General features: G+C 45.7%; 1 protein-coding gene across 1 annotated transcript in view; it reads right to left on the bottom strand.

Moving 5' to 3' along the window:
- Nucleotides 1-18,847, bottom strand: part of UBE2O (ubiquitin conjugating enzyme E2 O) — a 95,384-nt gene that overhangs the window by 39,756 nt on the left and 36,781 nt on the right. The window lies entirely within an intron of this gene.

Below are 18,847 nucleotides of genomic sequence, written 5' to 3'. Positions count from 1 at the left end.
AAGTCGTATGCACTCTGTCACGCATAAGCCAAGGTAGTAGAGAACTTGAGGGAAGCGTGTAGACTGTCCATTTCGTCCTGCCCTCCCAGGCAATTCCGAGCTGTTTAGTGTCTTACTTCGGATCACCCACCATTCCCCTCCCGCCTACCTCCGCCTTGATATGGCTATTCTTCTCTCTGTGATGGTTTATTGAACTATCATAAAGTCATTGTGTCAAGTTTCTAATTTTATGCACCTCTCCTAAATTTTATTTTCTTCTCTTCCCCTGTGATCCTTTGTGATTTAATTTGTTTCCATCTACTCCTTTGTTGGCATTTTTAATCCCCACACTTCTAGGTGTGAGTTTTTGGTTTTTCTCTCACTTTTGTGCTTCTATGGATAGTTATGGAAACCCACAGATGGGCAAACTGCATACATCATGGACAAAGGAGAGCAAAATGGCGGTGCCCAGTTATCATTGTGCAAGGGGGGGAAAAAAAGGACCAAATAAATACATAAATGAATACATTTCCCGCATGGATTATTGTAACCCTCTCCTGATTGGTCTTCCCAAAAGCCGTACTGCACCGCTACAGTCCGTAATGAACGCTGCTGCCAGACTGATTTTTCTCTCTAGTCGTTTCTCTCACACCTCACCCCTCTGCAAGTCCTTACATTGGCTTCCTGTATGATATAGGAGTCAATTCAAGGTACTAACTCACACCTGTAAAGCACTGAACAACTCTAGCCCCTCTTATATCTCCTCACAGATCCATAGGTATGTCCCTTCTCGGTCTTTCCGCTCTGCCCGTGACCTCCTCCTGTCCGTTGTCCGCACACGTACGGCCAACTCACGCTTGCAGGACTTCTCGCGAGCAGCTCCCTTCCTATGGAATAGCCTGCCTACCGCCATCAGACTCTCCCCTAGTCTTGCATCTTTTAAGAAGTGCCTTAACCGGGGGGGCATTTTTTTTTTGGTTTCGGGGAGTGTTCATTCACACCTGAAACATCTTCTTAATATCTATGCGCCGAACATCCCTTCACCGATTTTTGGGATGATATGGCTCAGTTAGTGAATTCTCTGCCACACGGCATGGTGATAATGGGAGGTGATTTTAATGCGGCACCGTGTCCGGCGGTAGATAGGGGCCCATGCGGTGGACTCCCACAATCCCATGGGAGAGGGGGACAGGATAAGTTGTTACACAACTTTATACGGCATACGGGCCTCATAGATATCGGGAGAGCACATCATCCTGACGATCGGGATTACACTTTTTATTCGGCACCCCACGATACCTACTCAAGGATCGACCTTTTTCTGGTGAACCCCCATGTAGTGCCCAAAGTATCCGGTTCTGCGGTGGGATCGATCACATGGTCGCACCACGCAGAGATCACTATGACCTTAGATAAATTGTGCACGGCATCTCCATGGTCATGGAAGTTGAATACTTCCCTACTTCAGGACCCGGCCGTGGTAGAGAAGGTTCGGGGAGAACTGACGGAGTACTTTGCTAGAAATACGGAGGCTGGCCTCCGGCCATCCACGGTGTGGGCGGCATACAATGCGGTTATCCGGGGCATATTAATCCGAGAAGCCACCCTAAAAAAGAAAAGAAAAACACAACTATTAGCGTCACTCTTGGAGGCCCTGGGGAAAGCGGAAACGAAACATAAATTAAATACATCGCCTAGCACTTTAGCTGACGTGAAGACCTTACGAGCATCGATATGCGAAACACTCCTAGACGAGACAGCTAGGGCTATTATATGGTCCAAGAGGACTTACTACGAAAAAGCAAACAAAATGGATACGCTCTTAGCAAGGTCTCTCCGACCGTCCCGCACATCACGAGAATTAAGGATACATCGGGTACGTACCACACTGACCCCACCAAGATAACCCAAGTCTTTACGGATTATTACTCCAAGCTATATAATCACTCTGGTGGGGTCGATGGTGACCCCTCAAGTGACACAGATAACACCCGCTCTTTCCTGTCACGATTGTCCCTCCCAGCCTTGCGGAGTGCGGACTCGGAGGCTCTAGGAAAGCAGATCTCAGCTGAGGAGATAGATGCTGCTAAATCATCGTTAAAAGGCAATAAAGCTCCAGGCCCCGATGGCTTTGAGGGCAGTTACTATAAGATCTTTCGCGAGGAACTTACTCCCCATCTGGAAACGTGGTTTAATGATCTTTTGGAGGGAGGCGCGCCGCATAGGGACATGTGATTGACAGACATCGTACTTCTACCAAAACCGGGTAAAGACGATACGATCCCGGAAAACTTTCGCCCTATAACCTTGATAAATCACGACTCAAAAATTCTGGCAAAGGTCCTAGCTCATAGACTGAACCCCCTGTTGCCACGTCTAATACATCCAGACCAAGTGGGCTTTGTACCCGGTAGGCAGTTATTCGAGAACACTAGGCGCAATGTCGACCTCATCTGGCGGCAAACCGCTAGGAACACCCCAAGCCTGATACTGTCACTCGACGCCGAGAAGGCCTTTGATAGGGTGAAGTGGCCATATCTATTCGAGGTGCTTCAACATTTTGGATTCCCGACTCCATTTATATCCGCGATTAGAGCCATGTATACAGATGTTAGGGCTCGGGTCAGGATAGCGGGGCCCAGATTGGTGCCTTTCAGCTTGGGGAACGGAACCAGGCAGGGTTGCCCTTTATCGCCCCTTCTGCAAGCTATACGAGATAGCTTGGATATTAAGGCAATTGCGGTCGGAGGGCAGAAGTATGTAGTGTCGGGATTCGCTGACGACATCTTGCTGACACTGACCGATCCAATGGAGTCGATGGCGGCATTAACGAATACGTTGAAAATGTATGGCGGGATAGCTGGATACAAGGTAAACATGGCTAAATCTAGCGCGCTTCCTATAAGCGTAGGAGACACGGAAATGGCCCTTATAGGACAAACTTATAAAATACGCATAGTGAGAGACTATATTACATACTTGGGAGTTCGAATAACGGCGGACCCTGCTCAGCTGTTCCAACAAAATTACGTCCCCATGCTACGAACACTGATTGACGATATGGAGAGATGGGTGGATAAACCAATCTCTTGGATCGGCAGGATACATTCAGTGAAAATTAATATTCTCCCTCAAATTTTGTTCCTGTTTCAGGCACTCCCGGTCCGGCTGACTAAAGCGGACTTGGGAGCGCTTCAACAAGCTATAGGTAAATTCATATGGCAGAATAGGAAGCATAGAATCTCGCGCAATGTTCTTTATCGGGTGAAAACGAGGGGCGGATTGGGACTACCTAACATCCACTTTTATTATTTGGCAGAGGCGATGGGTAGACCTGGAATCTACTCTCATGGGCTCAGACATGCCGCAATTCTACATGTGGGTCCCTCAGGACCATAGACCATCGATACATATTGCGTGCCCGGCTATTAATAACTCCTTGAAAATTTGGGACACCACGTCATCAAAATATGGTTTATCCCCCTGCATGTCTCCGTTGGCCCCTTACTTGAGGAATACAGCGTTTCTCCCCGGGATGGAAACAAGGGACTTTAGAGGCTTAGAGAGTACTGGGGTACAGCGTTTATGCCATCTATATGAGGGTGGCTCGCTTCTATCCTTCGAGGAATTGAAAACCAAAGCCCCTTTACGTCCGTCTGACTTTTTTCGATACCTTCAACTTCGGGGACTTTGCCCAGAACCCAGTGGTAAAAACAACTGCGTTAACCCCACTCACGTTTTTCGAACAGATGTGCATGAAAGAACAATTTCCAAAAGGCCTAATTACGAATTTGTATGCACATCTGAACACGAACACATCTGAATGGGGGGAACTCACTTATATTGACCAATGGGAGGCGGACTTAAACGAGGAGTTAGAAGGCAATGAATGGCAGGAGATCTGGGAAGCCACGGCGACCTCGTCGATATGTTTCTCCATGCAGGAACAGGCTTATAAAACCATTTTCAGATGGTACGCCACACTGGTAAAGCTCTGCAGAATGAATAAAATGTACACAGATCTATGTTGGAGAGGATGTGGCCAGAAAAGGACTTATTATCACATGTGGTGGGATGCCCAGAGGCACAAAAATACTGGAAACAGATCGCGGACCTGCTGCGGGATATATTTGACAGAGAGGTCCGCCTGGACCCCTGGGTATTCCTCCTGGCCAGGTCTATGGATAACTGGTCTAGAACTGAACAGAAATTAATACGTAAGGTAAACTTAGCTGCTAGGAGGGCTTTAGCACAGGTTTGGCTGCAGAGAGGGATCCCCTCACTAGACCTGGTTATACAAAAAATTAAAGACACTTTCTTAATGGACAAATTAACAGCACAGGTCTGAGGTAACTTACCTAAATTCGAAAAGGTCTGGGGCCCATGGGTAGATAGCGGAGTTGGCGACTAGGGAATGGGGGGGGGGTGGGCTCCCTTATTTCTGTAGCCGATCTGCCCTAACTTTTGACTCACCAAGCCTACACTCCCGCAGGGGGGCAATCGGAACTCGCGGACAGCCCCTCACCCCCTCACAGCCCCCCTAAAAATTATGGAATCCCTTTGTGATTAGGTCGCAAAGACCTACAATAGTTATGGTAAATAACTCCCTGTACCACTCCCTCCTGTGCTTCACTTTCCCCTCCCCTCCTAACCCTTCTCCCTCCCTCCCTCTCTCTCTCTTCTCTTTACTTCTTGAAGGTTTTGTCTATTCCTATCATTCCTAACATCACTTTCTTCTCCGATCTGACTGACACTTACATCTCGACCGTACCGACTATGAGGGCATTACCTTTCATATGATGGGCCACAGGAGGTAATAACAGGAAACTGGTAACACTGTACTGGAGACACCATAAGCTGTGCTAGCTCTCTCAAGTGCTACGAACCCACCTGAGCACTATATAGGTTGTCAAACATGGGCGCTGGATGTTAGGGTCCTGCACACAATGGTTGGTCAGATTCTCACTGTTTTACCTTTTACCTTTTATCTAAAAACCTGGCAGGGCACCACTGAAGTACAATCTATTGCAGTTGACACACAACAGTCTCATGCACTTGAAGTTTGATTTTATAAAAATGCACGTTTGTTCAACTCGTGCAAACTTGGATATATCTTCAGGATTTTGTGTCTAACTGTGTTGTAATATTTGAATTCATGTGGTGTATTGCCTTGGAATAAATAAACAATAAAAAAAAAAGAAGTGCCTTAAAACCCATCTCTTTAGGAAAGCGTATGGCCTCCCAGAGTAACCTCTACCTCACATACCTGTCTCTTGCTCTCTCCTAAAGGGCAGCCCACCTTATTTGACTGCACATTCCTGTCCTAATGTGTTTTACACCCCACCTCCTATAGAATGTAAGCTCGATTGAGCAGGGTCCTCTTCAACCTACTGTTCCCGTAAGTTTATTTGTAATTGTCCTTTTTATAGTTAAAGCCCCTCTCATAATATTGTAAAGCGCTACGGAATCTATTAGCGCTATATAAATGGCAATAATAATAATAATAATACATGGAAGGAAGGTGAGTGTAATCATTAGAGGAACGCTACAGTGTTAGGAATACAAACATGTATTCTTAACTCTATAGTGTTGGACTAGTTATTTACGTCCCTGCACCCCCCTGCCCCCCCCCTACTCCCATAGAATGGAGTTAAACTTACCTTTTCTCCATCGCTGTGCTGGTCTCGCAGCAGCTGGCCCCACTTCAATGGCTGAGCTCAAGGCCGTCTTTAACGCGGGGCAAACGGGGCAGCTGCCCCGGGGCCTGTCCCTGCTGGGGGGCCCAAGACAGCTGCTCCGTTTGCACCAGCCCGCAAACTATGGGGGCCCATCGGGTGGCCCATGCACTTAGGGCCACACGGTGGGCCTGTGTCAGCAGGGGCCCGGTCGGGCGCGGTGGTGCTTTAACAGCGCGACCGGCCCTTGCTTTTCGCCAGCCGTCTGGGAGGAAGTGACCGCCGCGCGTCCCACAGAAACCGGAACCGCGCGGGAGGAAGGAGGACCAGCTGCTCAGAAGGGGGCCAGGCCGGGAGAGAGCGAGAGCTTAACTCCCAGCCACCCCAGCCAGCCCACTGGACCCCAGGGAAGCCACCCTCCAGGAAAAGGTAAGAAACTGGAGGGTGGTTATCACATTTTGCATGAATGTCTGAGTGTGTGTGTGTGTCAGTATATATGTATGTCTATCTGTGTGTATGTGTGTTTCAGTATGTCTGTCTGTGTGTATGTGTGCCAGTGTGTCAGTATGTCTGTGTGTGTGTGAGTCTGTCAATGTATGTGTGTTTCAGTATGTCTGTCTGTGTGTATGTGTGCCAGTGTGTCAGTATGTCTGTGTGTGTGTGAGTCTGTCAATGTATGTGTGTTTCAGTATGTCTGTCTGTGTGTATGTGTGCCAGTGTGTCAGTATGTCTGTGTGTGTGTGAGTCTGTCAATGTATGTGTGGTTCAGTATGTCTGTCTGTGTGTATGTGTGCCAGAATGTCTGTCAGTGTGTCAGTATGTCTGTATGTGTGTTTGTCTCTCAGTGTCTGTGTGTATGTGTTTCAGTCTGTCTGTCTGTGTGCCAGAATGTCTGTCAGTGTGTCAGTATGTCTGTGTGTGTGTTTGCTCTCAATGTTTGTGTGTATGTGTTTCAGTCTGTCTGTCTGTGTGCCAGAATGTCTGTCAGTGTGTCAGTATGTCTGTATGTGTGTTTGTCTCTCAGTGTCTGTGTGTATGTGTTTCAGTATGTCTGTCTGTGTGTATGTGTGCCAGAATGTCTGTCTGTGTGTCAGTATGTCTGTGTGTGCATGAGTCTGTCTGTGTGTGTGTGACAGAATGTCTTTGTGTGAGTCTGTCAGTGTCCGTGTGGTTCTGTATGTCTGTGTTTGTCAATATGTCTGTCAGTATGTGTGTTTCAGTATGTCCATCTGTCTGTGTGTATATGTGCCAGTATATCTGTATGTCTGTGTGGTTCAGTATGTCTTTGTGTAAGTGTGTTTCAGTATGGCTGTCTGTGTCAGTACGTCTGTCAGAATGTGTCTCTGTATCTGTATGTTGTCCATTTGTGTTTGTGTGTGTATCTGTATGTGTCAGTGTTTGTATCTGTATATCTGCATGTGTGTCTGTATGTGTGTCGGTGTATCTATATGTAGTCAGTGTGTGTACCTTTTGTATCTGCATGTATGTCAGTGTTTGTATCTGTGTGTGTGTGTCTATGTGTGTGTCAGTGTCTGTGTGTATCTGTATGTTCTTGTGTGTATCTATATGCGGTCAGTGTGTATCTGCATGTGTATTTGTGTGTATCTATATGTAGTCAGGGGGGCCCAAGTAAATGCTTGCCCAGGGTCCAATCAAAATTAAAGACGGCCCTGGCTGAGCTCATCAGTTATGACCATCTCAGACAATCAAATGTTTTCTCTTTGGAAACTATTGGGCGGCTATTGCACATGTGTTTGTTGTTGTATAATCTCCATTTCATCAAGCGATGAAGTGTATGTGAGGTTCTTGGGAGAAGTGTCACATTTGCTTGGCAATATTGCAGTGATATTGAGTAATACCAATCAGGTAGTTCTGGAAGAAATTAAGCTACTTCAGTGGTTCTGTGATGGAGCACCTCTAATCAGATTGATTATCTTTACAGAGTATCCACTCTCCTTTGTAACAGATCAGCTAGAGTGATTGTAGATTAGTTTCCAAGCATCAGCCAAGGCTTGAAGTGTAAAACAGACACATTTTATTCAAAACGTGCACATATTTATACAGGGATTCACACCAGGGGGTCACCAAACCAAACAATACAATCCCACCCCTGCACTTGGTGTCTGGTACATAATTACGTTATCCTGCCTTTGACTGAGTTAACTAGCCGACACCAGGGCTCCTTAAAACAGTGTCCCTAAAACAGAGAGCACCCCAAAAAGTTATCCCCAATGTGCTCTGGTTTAGAGGTGCAAGCTATCCAAAAGTGCTCAGATTGGAGATGTCTAGCTTGAGTAATAACCGGTCGAAGTTTGGCTGGGCCGCGACCATCCTCTGATCCAACACAGAGTACCAGACTGTTTGGTACCAAGTTTCGGTAATGGCTTCCCGGAGCCCCATAGAGGGAGGTTCTTCAAGTCCTTGTTATTGCTAGATATCTCATCACCTCGCTGACCTTTGCTCCAAATAACACTCAGGTTGGTGGTCCTTGGACCGAGCAATACCCACTTGAAGGTCTCTCTGGGCACCTTCCGGTCAAGTGCTCTGTGCTCTATTTAGTTCCAAGACGTGTTCTGAAAGTGAAAGGCTAGGTTCCCTTGTGTTTTGTAAATTTCTGACAGCATGGAGGGGCAAACATGGTGATAAAAGTTCTCTTGTGGAGGAGTTGGTCCTGAGTCCAGGGCCAGTTGTTTAAGTAACCAGGTCAATCTGTCATGCTGCTACCCCTTAACCATTACTCCTGTGGACACAGCTTTACCCTTACAGGTAGGCTTTGGGATGTCTAGGGCACAAACAGTTATTATTCAAGTTGAGTTTGCCGGGACAACCTGTCAGCATTTCCATTCTGTTTAGCGGGCCAATAGTGTAATGTGAAATCATATGACTGGAGGGCTAGGCTGCATCGCAGTAAGCGAGCATTGACCAGGCCACCCGGTTAAACCACACCAAATGGTTGTGGTCCATGATTAGGGTAGAAGGGCACCCATAAAGATAGGGTTGTAATTTCTTCAGCTCTCAGACTAGAGCCAGGCACTCTTTCTTCATGGCGGTGTAGCTGACCTCCAGAGGCAGCAACTTCCTGCTGACATAGGCAACCACATGTTCACCGCAATCTTTCCCAACATTTTTCAACTGTTGGAAGGCCTTCTCATATCGGGAGACCACAGGATTGTCTGGGAAGGTTATTTTTGGTTAAGTTATTCATGCCTTAGCAATGGCGCAATACTCAAATCACCTGTAGTAGGCAGACATACCTAAGAAGGTTATAACATGAGTTTTGGTACAAGGTGTGGGCCAATTGGCAGCAGCTTCAACCTTGGCAAACTCTGGCCACTGTTTCTCCGCATCCCATCCAGTTTCCCAGGTATTGCACCTCAGCCATGCCAAAGTGGCACTTGTCTGGCTTTAAATCTGACTGGTGTGCCTGATTCTATCTAAGATAGGGGCGCATATGGCACCACCAATACTTCTCGCTCCTTGTATGCTTTTAGCATGTTGGTATGGAAGTTGTGTCTCACCCTCTCATCACAGATTTGTTCCACCACCTTGTAGGGACTCTTCCAAGTTGCCTTCAGTTTGTCACTTAGGAACGGCTTTATAACTAGGAACTTCTGGACAATTTAAAAACTGCAGCTCCTAGCACCCCTATCATACCAGACACTCTTTTGCATTGGGCAGCCTGGAGGTTTTCCCATATGGCCCTCGTCAATTGTTCCAGGCGGTCCCTTAGCTCTAGCATGATATGATAGGAATGCCCTCTGCTTTCTCCTCCCAGTGGTTGAGAATGAGATCCAGAGATCAGCCTCCCATACAATAGCTCAAACAGGGAGAACCCTGTGGATTCCTGCGGCACCTCCCGGTATGCAGGTAGGAAGTGCGTCAGGAACTGTTACCAGTCATTGCAGTAGCAAACATCCTCAGCATCAGCTTCAGAGTCCCATTCAAACTCTTATACAGACTGTTGGTTTGGAGATGATAGGGGGCAGCTCTAGGTCGGTTTGATCCCGCAGATCATCCAGAGTTGGTGCGTAACCTCTGCGGTGAACAGGGTGCCCTTATCTAAGATAAGCTGCCACTATTTCAGCTTGAATACTGATCCGTGCTACCACCTCTGAGTACCTTGTAGTGCAGTCCACCACGGTAAGAATATATTTCTTACTGGAAAGACTAGGCTTAGCTAATGGTCCTACAATGTCTTCTGCTACCCTGCTAAATGTCTCATCTATGATGGTCATAGACTGTAACTGGCCCCTGGGACGGTCTCCCTGTTTACCCACCCACTGACAAGTATCACAGGTCTGGCAATACTGTTGGGAAACTCTGGGTCAGAAGAAGTTTGGCAAATGCCAAGGTTTCCTACCAGGGGGATGCCATGCCCGATTCTCAGAAGCTCCAGCCAGCATTTTTGTGGAACTACCAACTGTGACCCCTGAGTTGCTTTCTCAGTCACCCAATATAGCAGTCCCTGGCTTCATATAAACATAAACAAACTAAGTTTCCCGCTTAGTCCCCCTTGACTTTTCTCAACTCAGGATTTGCAACCTTGCAGGGATGGGTCCTCTGTCACCTCTCAAATTCAGGTGGAGCGTCCCATGGGATTGGGGCTGTAGTCACTGTTGAGTTAGAGAATGTTGGTCTTACCTGTGCCATGTCCGAGTGTGATCCAGCCTCCATTGAGCAGGCTTACAGCCTGGTTGTCATGGGATGAGCCTCTGCTGATGGTGGGCCAGAGAACGCGTAGGTAAGTTGACCCACGTCGTTCCCCAGTAACACTTTGGTCGCTAAGTCTTTCATTATTCCGACTTCCACAACACCAGATCCAGCGCCCCAATCCAAGTGGACTTTACCTGTGGGTAAACACTACTAGAGTTGAGCGGACACCTGAATGTTCGGGTTCGGAGTCAAGTTCGAGCCCGAATTCAAACTTTTTGATGAAGTTCGGTCGAACTCGGCGAACCCGAACATTCAGGTGTCTGCTCAACTCTAGTAGTGATTACCCACAGGTAAAGTCCACTTGGATTGGGGCGCTGGATCTGGTGTTGTGGAAGTCGGAATAATGAAAGACTTAGCGACCAAAGTGTTACTGGGGAACGACGTCAATGAAGTCAATGGGGACCCGAACTTTTGGGCACTAAAATGCCTCTAAAAAAGCCCTGGAAAGGGCTAGAGGGCTGCAAAAGGAAATAAAATGGGGGTAAGAGTAGGACAAGTGCCCTGCAAACAAATGTGGATAGGGAAATCACTTAAAATAACATAAAATAAGCAGCCGCTTGTAGATAACTCCCTAATTCCCATGGTATTAGGGAGCTATCTTCCAAAAGGCTGAAAGACCTAAATTGGTATTTCAGCCACATTTACAAATACTAAGTAAACATTACTTAGTATTAGTAAATTCAGCCCCTACTGGCTATACCGCGAGTAGAGGCATGTCTAGTAAACAGTGAGCAGCCAGTGGCTGCTCACTGTAAAAACAAACCTAAAAAAAAACCAACCTATTGGCCCCCACCCCTGAACGGCAGTGGGGGCCCTAAAGTAAAATAAGGGGGGTCCTATTGTCCTCCCCCCAGCCCCCACCCCTGAGCCCCAGCCCCCACCCCAGCCCCCACCCCTGGTGGCCCTAAATAACAATGAGGGAGGGGACCTACTGTCCCCCCCCTGGCCCCCACCCCTGCGCGGCAGGTGGGGGCCCTAAATAAGAATGAGGGGGGGACCTACTGTCTTCCTCCCCGGCCACCACCCGTGCGAGGTGGGGGGGGACCTACTGTCCTCCCTCTCCCGGCCCCCACCTCTGAGCGGTGGGTGGGGCCCTAAATAACAATGAGGGGGGAACCTACTGTCCTCCCCCCCAGCCCCCACCCCTGAGCGGCTGGTGGGGGCCCTAAATAAGAATGAGGGGGGGGACCTACTGTCCTCACCCCGGCCCCCACCCCTGCGCGGTGGGTGGGGGCCCTAATTAAGATTGGGGGGGACCTACTGTCCTCCCCCCGGCCCCCACCCCTGCGCGGTGGGTGGGGGCCCTAGATAAGATTGAGGGGGTGACCTACTGTCCTCCCCCCGCCCCTGCGCGGTGGGTGGGGGCCCTAAATGAAAAATTTAACCCCCCCCATCACCCTCCTCCCTCAAAAAAATAAGGGGGGACCATAAGCTAGATACCTGTAAAAAAAAAACAACAACAAAAAACTTACCATTTGATGTCTTCTTTCTTCTAAAATCTTCTTTTTTCAGCCAATAAAAAAGGCAAAATAAAAATCCATAATAACCGACGCAATGAAAAAAAAAACGAGCGCAAAAAAAAAAATCCGTCTTCACCTGGAGGGCTCCGCACAGACTGAGCTCTGCAGGGCGGGGGAAGGATTATGGAAGGATTATAAAGCCTTGCCCCGCCCTGCAATTAGGCTAAGAGCACTCTGGTGGGTTTAAGCCATCCAATCAGAGTGCTCTGACAGGTAAATGAAGTGACTGACAGGTAAGTCTCTACATTTACCTGTCACAGCACTCTGATTGGTTAGCTTGAAATCCACCAATCAGAGTGCTCTGTGTCATTTTACAACGTGGGAAAGTTCTTTGGAAAGAAGACAACAAATGGTAAGTTTATTATTATTTCTTTTACAGGTATCTAGCTTATGGTCCCCCCTCATTATTTTTAGGATGAGGGGGGTAGGTAGGGGTTATTTTTTTGGGTGGAAGGGAGTCACGGGGGGAGGGGGGTTAATTTTTTATTAGGGGCCCCACCCTAAATAAGCACAGGAGTGGGAGCCGGGGGGAGGACAATAGGTCCCCCCCTTTTTCTAAATTTAGGGCCCCCACCCGCTGCTCAGGGGTGGGGGCCGGGGGGAGGACTGTAGGTCCCCCCCATTGTTATTTAGGGCCCCCACCCGCTGCGCAGACGTGTGGGCCGGGGGGAGGACAGTAGATCCCCCCTCATTGTTATTTAGGGCCCCCACCCGCCGCGCTGGGGTGTGGGCCGGGGGGAGGACAGTAGGTCCCCCCCCTCATTGTTATTTAGGGCCCCACCCACCACGCAGGGTTGGAGGCCGGGGGAAGGACAGTAGTTCCCCACCCCTCATTCTTATTTAGGGCCCCCACCCACCGCTCAGGGGTGAGGGTCGGGGGGGAGGACAGTAGGTCCACCCTTTAATCTTATTTAGGGCCCCCACCCACCGCGCAGGGGTTGGGGCCGGAGAGGAGGACAATAGGTTCCCCTTATTTTACTTTAGGGCATCCACCCACATTTTACTTTAGGGCCCCCACCTACCCCCAACTCTAACACTAACCACCACAACTACTTACACTTCTAGGGTTAGGGTTATGGGGTAGGGTTAGGGTTGGGGGTATGGTTAGGGGTAGGGTTAGGGGTTAGGGCTAATTGTAGGGTTAGGGTTGGGGTTGGGGGTAGGGGTAGAGGTAGGTTTAGATTCATGTCATTATTCCCGTAATTTTCGGCAATTCTGTTCGGTTAGGCACTTCTGAAATTCAGTAATTCGTCAATTTGGACATTCAGACATTCGTAAGCATCCGAATGTCCAAATTGCCAAAATTCTTCTGAATTTACATTCGGAACAAAACAAATTGCACATGTCTAGAGGAAACTGTACCTAAAGACTCCTTGCACTATGTACTGTAGAGGTCCTTAGAGTGCTCCTTTAAGTTAGTTTAAGCAGCAGGGTAGGGGGTGTGACGAGACCAATCTCGCCACTGTGCATTGGAGGAGCCTGGTTGCCCGCCTGCTGCCTTTAGACTATGGCCCCATGTTGAAACACTTAATTTTCCCCTGCAAAGACATGAAAGCCGGGTCATTCGGTGCGTGCCCTGTTTGAGTGGTGACACCCCAGATAGCTATGCCATGGAGCCCATTACTATAATGAAAGACTATGGGACAGACTTTGGCTCCATGGCAATTGAACTGTATGTGTGTGGTCTGAGCGCCATTCAGTAATAATGTGTGCTCAGACCTAAGCTATCTGGGGATATGTTGCATGTCTGCATTTTATGTAATAAATGTAACCTTGTGTATTTTATTGCATTTTACTGTCTTTTCACTGCCATGTGCTTAATGGAGTTTTGCCTCTGTCCTTGGAGATAATTCCAGGATAGAAGACTCTGTGGAACTGGTTTTGGGCAGAAAAGCCATTCTTCCTTTGGTCACAAAGGACTTCGACCTATCTTTTGAACCAATGGACCAATGTGGATGATTTTGACATATGTTCGTATTTGGAGTATGCTGATTCTGAAAATGTTTTATGTAAATGTGATGCATACTTTTAAAGTTATGAATAATGTGAAAAAAAACTGTATTTCTCTGTCTGTGATAATTATATTACCGATTGTGTAAGTTAATTGTATCACAGACAGAGGGGAGGATTTTGTGTGGGAGTGTCTGAGTGTATTGTACGTGTTTATTGGTTGTTTTCCAAAACCCTGTGGGTGGTACTGTTATGGGCAAATGCAAATATTACAAGTTTTAGAATGAAATGTTGTATTTGTTAAACAGTGTACTTTGTCTTTAAGATATATTGCAAACTGACAAGGTGTTAGAAATGGAACATATTGTTTTTCATAGATGTTTCTTTAAGCAATAACCTCAGTGCATAATATGTTTGCGCCATTTTGTCCCAGACAAATTACAATAACAATAATGCATAAACAAGCTTCAAGGCTATGCTACGACTCTTTCAGTACACAATATACTGTGGTAACCCCAAGTTAATGGAACTTCCCCAAATCTGGGAATCTCCCACGACTGTGCACTTACGTCTTAGTATGAACAACAGATAAGCTATTCAGACTTTAAAATGCCATCTTGAACTAAGTCAGGAAAATTTCCATGACGTATGCACCCTTTAGTTATGGCCTTGTATGTTTGCCAAATTAAGGGTGGTCCTAAAATGAATAAAGTAAAAAAAAAAGTAACTTTTTCATATATGAACTACAGTGACCGTAAAATGACGACACCTAAGGTATAAATAGGTGTACTTTTTAAATGTTAAGACACAGAAGAGAGACTTGGAGACAGACGATGCTCCATCTTAAAATGACTTAGAGGCTGACATGATGACATGTTCAGAAGGGTATGTTAACCTATTAATGATATTTGCAAGCATTTAATTTCATCTTATAAACTCTGCTATAATGGATTTTATATGTCTATATTTATATTTTTATATGATAAATATCTGAAAGACAAAACTAGTGCTTCCAAGACAATCCTTATTTTATATTGTATTCTCAATTATTTATATATGTTAAATAGAGGATCTCTTACACTAACTATATAAAATTATCGCTAAGATATCTGTATGGTTAGCCCTACTAAGTTCTATGCTTTAAGACATTATAGTGGCAAATAAGGGAACCGCCCGCGGCTACAATTGGCGACCACGAAGGGACTTGTACTTGGAAGCTTTAAATATAAAATAATAAATACCTAGGTAACCTCTTATACGTAAGAGAAGACACAATAATTTGTCATGGCACAAGTCTTGAAATATCAAGAATCTATTGAGCTATTTGTAGCCCAGACTCAGAGAGAGATCTTCATCATGGAGAGATGATTTTAATGTGAACTTGTACAAGGCACTTTAAGTTCAGGTGCCAGGTACATCGTAATTACAGCAAAAAGAGGCGTTCTTGAGAATCCACTTTGATTGCTGTATCAACATAACATTTACTATAATGGAATCCATGTCACTTAAGACAATGTCTTGGAAATGCTGTCAATTAATTTATTCCGTAAAAGAATATCGGAGAGTATCCAATCTATACACATCATAAACGGTGTAAAAATGTTTCATGGAAAAAACAAAACAAAAAAAAGACAAAAGACAAAGACAAATACCAAAACCATCACCACAGTGATAACAGATGATGCTGATTCAATATCTGCAACCAATTCTAGCCAAATATTTGGAAAGCTGGACTCTACAACCTATACTCTACAACAAATACCCGGGTATTCTACAAACACAACCTCCAGCAATGTATCTAAGGAATGTCAACTTCTACAGGCCTTTAAAGACTTTGGATTACAAATACAATTACTACTTTTAACTTTGAATTACAATTCGTATCTGGATCCATCCAGGAATATCTTACTCTGGAACTTGGCGTTCTTTTCAATTCTTTCCCAGACAAAAACTCTGCTCATTTTAATCAACCACCTTTACATGCAAAGATCACACTACGGATGTTTTACTTTTACAACAAGGATCAAAGATGCTGGGAGCACAGAAAACCGAAAGACTGTTGGAGAACTTTGGTTTACTAATTTAAGAAATAAATGCTCTACAATGCCCACAGTTTAATGGAGAGGGTGTTATGGGCAAATGCAAATATTACACGTTTTAGAATGAAATGTTGTATTTGTTAAACTGTGTACTTTGTCTTTAAGAGATATTGCAAACTGAGTATAATTAAGGTAACTTTACTGTCCAAAGCCCCCTCACATCTATTTTATAGAATCTATACTTTTCTGTGGTCACCTCCAAAGGGGCCTCTGAAACTGGGGGGCTGAGAGGGGTGCACATCCTAAAATGAATCAGATTTCACACTTACAAAATAAATAAAAATAAAAATAAAATAAATTATAATAATAGAAGAAGTATTATGGGAACATCCAGAACATGCATTTTTGTATTTAGTCTTAATTTCGCAGATATTTTATACCTTAAAGACATATAAAGGATATTTAATTAAATATTCAGGTATCTTTAAAAATTAAGTAATGTTAAAATTAATAATAATAAATATTTTTTTACCACAAGATAAACAGTCCCAATATAAACAGCTTTGTTAAACAGATTTAAGTACAAGGATTTTGTCAAAAAAATATACAGAATACGTTTACAACAGGCAAGTTTAGCATTAATGCAAAATTGTTGTTCTTTGGGGATTTATTATTACCCAAGAAATCTCTGAACATATTCAGAATTTTTGAGAGCAGCAAGTATAGATAGCAGATTGCAATGGACACCATTACAATATGGCTTTGCCAATTGAGGTCAGAGCTTTAAAGAATAAATAAATAAATATTCTATGGCTCGCTAGACCACTGGCTTTTAATGAACAGTTTGCACAACACTTATGAATAGTTTGTAATACTGCACATTATAGCTAAAATGGTACAGGGTACAAATGCTACTTCACTGTTTAATAGACTTGCCCAGTATTTAAGGACAACATGTTTCTTGCAAAGTAATCGGGACTTTGAGGGAGTTTCTAACTATGTTTAATTAATTAATTAATTTACTAAAGAAAAAAAAAAGAAAAAAAGTTGTTGTTTTTTCCCCTGCAAGTGAATTTTCAGCGCAAGGTCATTTTTTGTTCACAGACTATTCGGATTTTAAAAAAGCTGTTCTTTATCTCACATTATGAACGGCCTTGTAATTCCTTTCCACACTAAAAGTTGGCTTTTAAATTTAATTGTTTTAACTTTAATATTTCATATTTAATACATGTAGCGGAGGGCAATATTAAAATCCCCGATATCCGCTGGTTCCACAGGTACATCCACAGTCAGCGCTGAAAAGTAAGGCAAGTTCCCCAAATCCTCCCAATAACCGGACGAAACACAGTCTGGGAGTCAACTAACTGGCTTTATTCACAGCTGGCATATTTATACAGTTCCCCATGCAAGGGGTTTCCAGACAGTAAATCCAGGGGATTTCTCCCATCATGCAATATAAGTTTCCCAACAGGCTGTGCTGCACGAGAAGGATACTCCCACTAAAATGGACGATTAAGTGGATTATCCCCTCGTGCAGCAGAACCGACAATTTATATTAAAATACGGTTTTCACATTTTATTCGGTAGATTGGAATGACCGAACGTTCGGCAGATAGCTGGGACCTGAGCGCATCTTTTGGGAGAATACCGCTCAGCTCCCAGCTGAACTGACCGAACGTCACATAAAATACATGTAACCATCGAGTTCGGTTTAAAACTACCGAACACCGATGGGGAACACAATGTGATAAGAGCGAAACTCCCGAACGCTCGGGAAGTCCAGCGGTGTTCATCTCATTGAGTAGCCGTTTTTAGTACCAGGCGCTCGACGACCGAACACCGCTGGAGAAACAAAGGATCCAAGATGGCCGACCGCCGCATGGTCGGTAGTCGAACGACGGCCACCTAGAAGAGCCTTTAATTACCGATTGCAACAATGTTGCAATCGGTTAACGAGCGCCACACGACTCCTAAGTGTGTGGTCCACCTGGGGAGCCCGTGTTCGGTTGGCGAACGGCCCGGATGGCCGCAATTCGTCAAACGAAGAGGTTGCATGCTGGTAGCTTAGGGCTGCCAGCATGCGAACGGTGCTATACAATACACATATAATACAGAGATACAGTCCCCCCTTAGCATCCTATGGACAACCTTTACATATCATAGTCCAGAAGTGGCCAGGTTTGCCACAATGCTCCCCCAGAACCAAGCCGGCATACACAGTCTGATCCCAACGGATCGGCTTGGGGATGTCCGGGGGAGTACTCACAGATCATTTTTCAAGTTCAGTTTGTCTGGATAACCCGTCAGCGTTACCGTTTTGCTTCCCTGGGCGATAATGGATCGTAAAGTCAAAGGGCTGTAGCGCCAAGCTCCAACGCAACAGTCGGGCATTGTCCCCAGCCACACGGTTCAGCCATACCAACGGGTTATGATCTGTGAGTAGGGAAAAGGGTTGTCCATACAAATAAGGTTGCAACTTTTTGAGGGCCCACACCACGGCCAGGCATTCTTTTTCAATGGCGGCGTAGCTTACTTCCCGGGGTAACAACTTTCGGCTTAGGTAAGCTACGGGATGTTCTCCGCCATCTGCTCCTACTTGGCTTAGCACTGCTCCCAATCCAAACATTGAAGCGTCTGTGTGAACAAGAAATCTTTTAGTTGGATCAGGAGCGGCAAGTACAGGAGCATTAGTCAAAGCAGTTTTGAGGTGTTGGAATGCCTGCTCACACTCTGGGGCCCAGACAACCTGTCGGGGTAGGTTCTTGCGGGTCAAGTCAGTCAGGGGTTTGGCCAGGGCACTGTAATTGGGCACAAATTTTCTATAGTACCCTGCGGTACCTAGGAATGCCAACACTTCAGTTTTGGTCCTGGGGGTAGGCCACTTGGCCACAGCTTCAATTTTAGCCGGCTCAGGTTTCTGCTGCCCACACCCCACCCGGTGACCCAAATACTGCACTTCTGCCATCCCAAT

Source organism: Pelobates fuscus, chromosome 6 (assembly GCF_036172605.1).
Source record: "Pelobates fuscus isolate aPelFus1 chromosome 6, aPelFus1.pri, whole genome shotgun sequence".
In the NCBI taxonomy this organism is placed as follows: Eukaryota; Metazoa; Chordata; class Amphibia; order Anura; family Pelobatidae; genus Pelobates; species Pelobates fuscus.
Note: the sequence above shows the minus strand (reverse complement) of the source record. Positions and strands in the feature narration are given on the sequence as shown.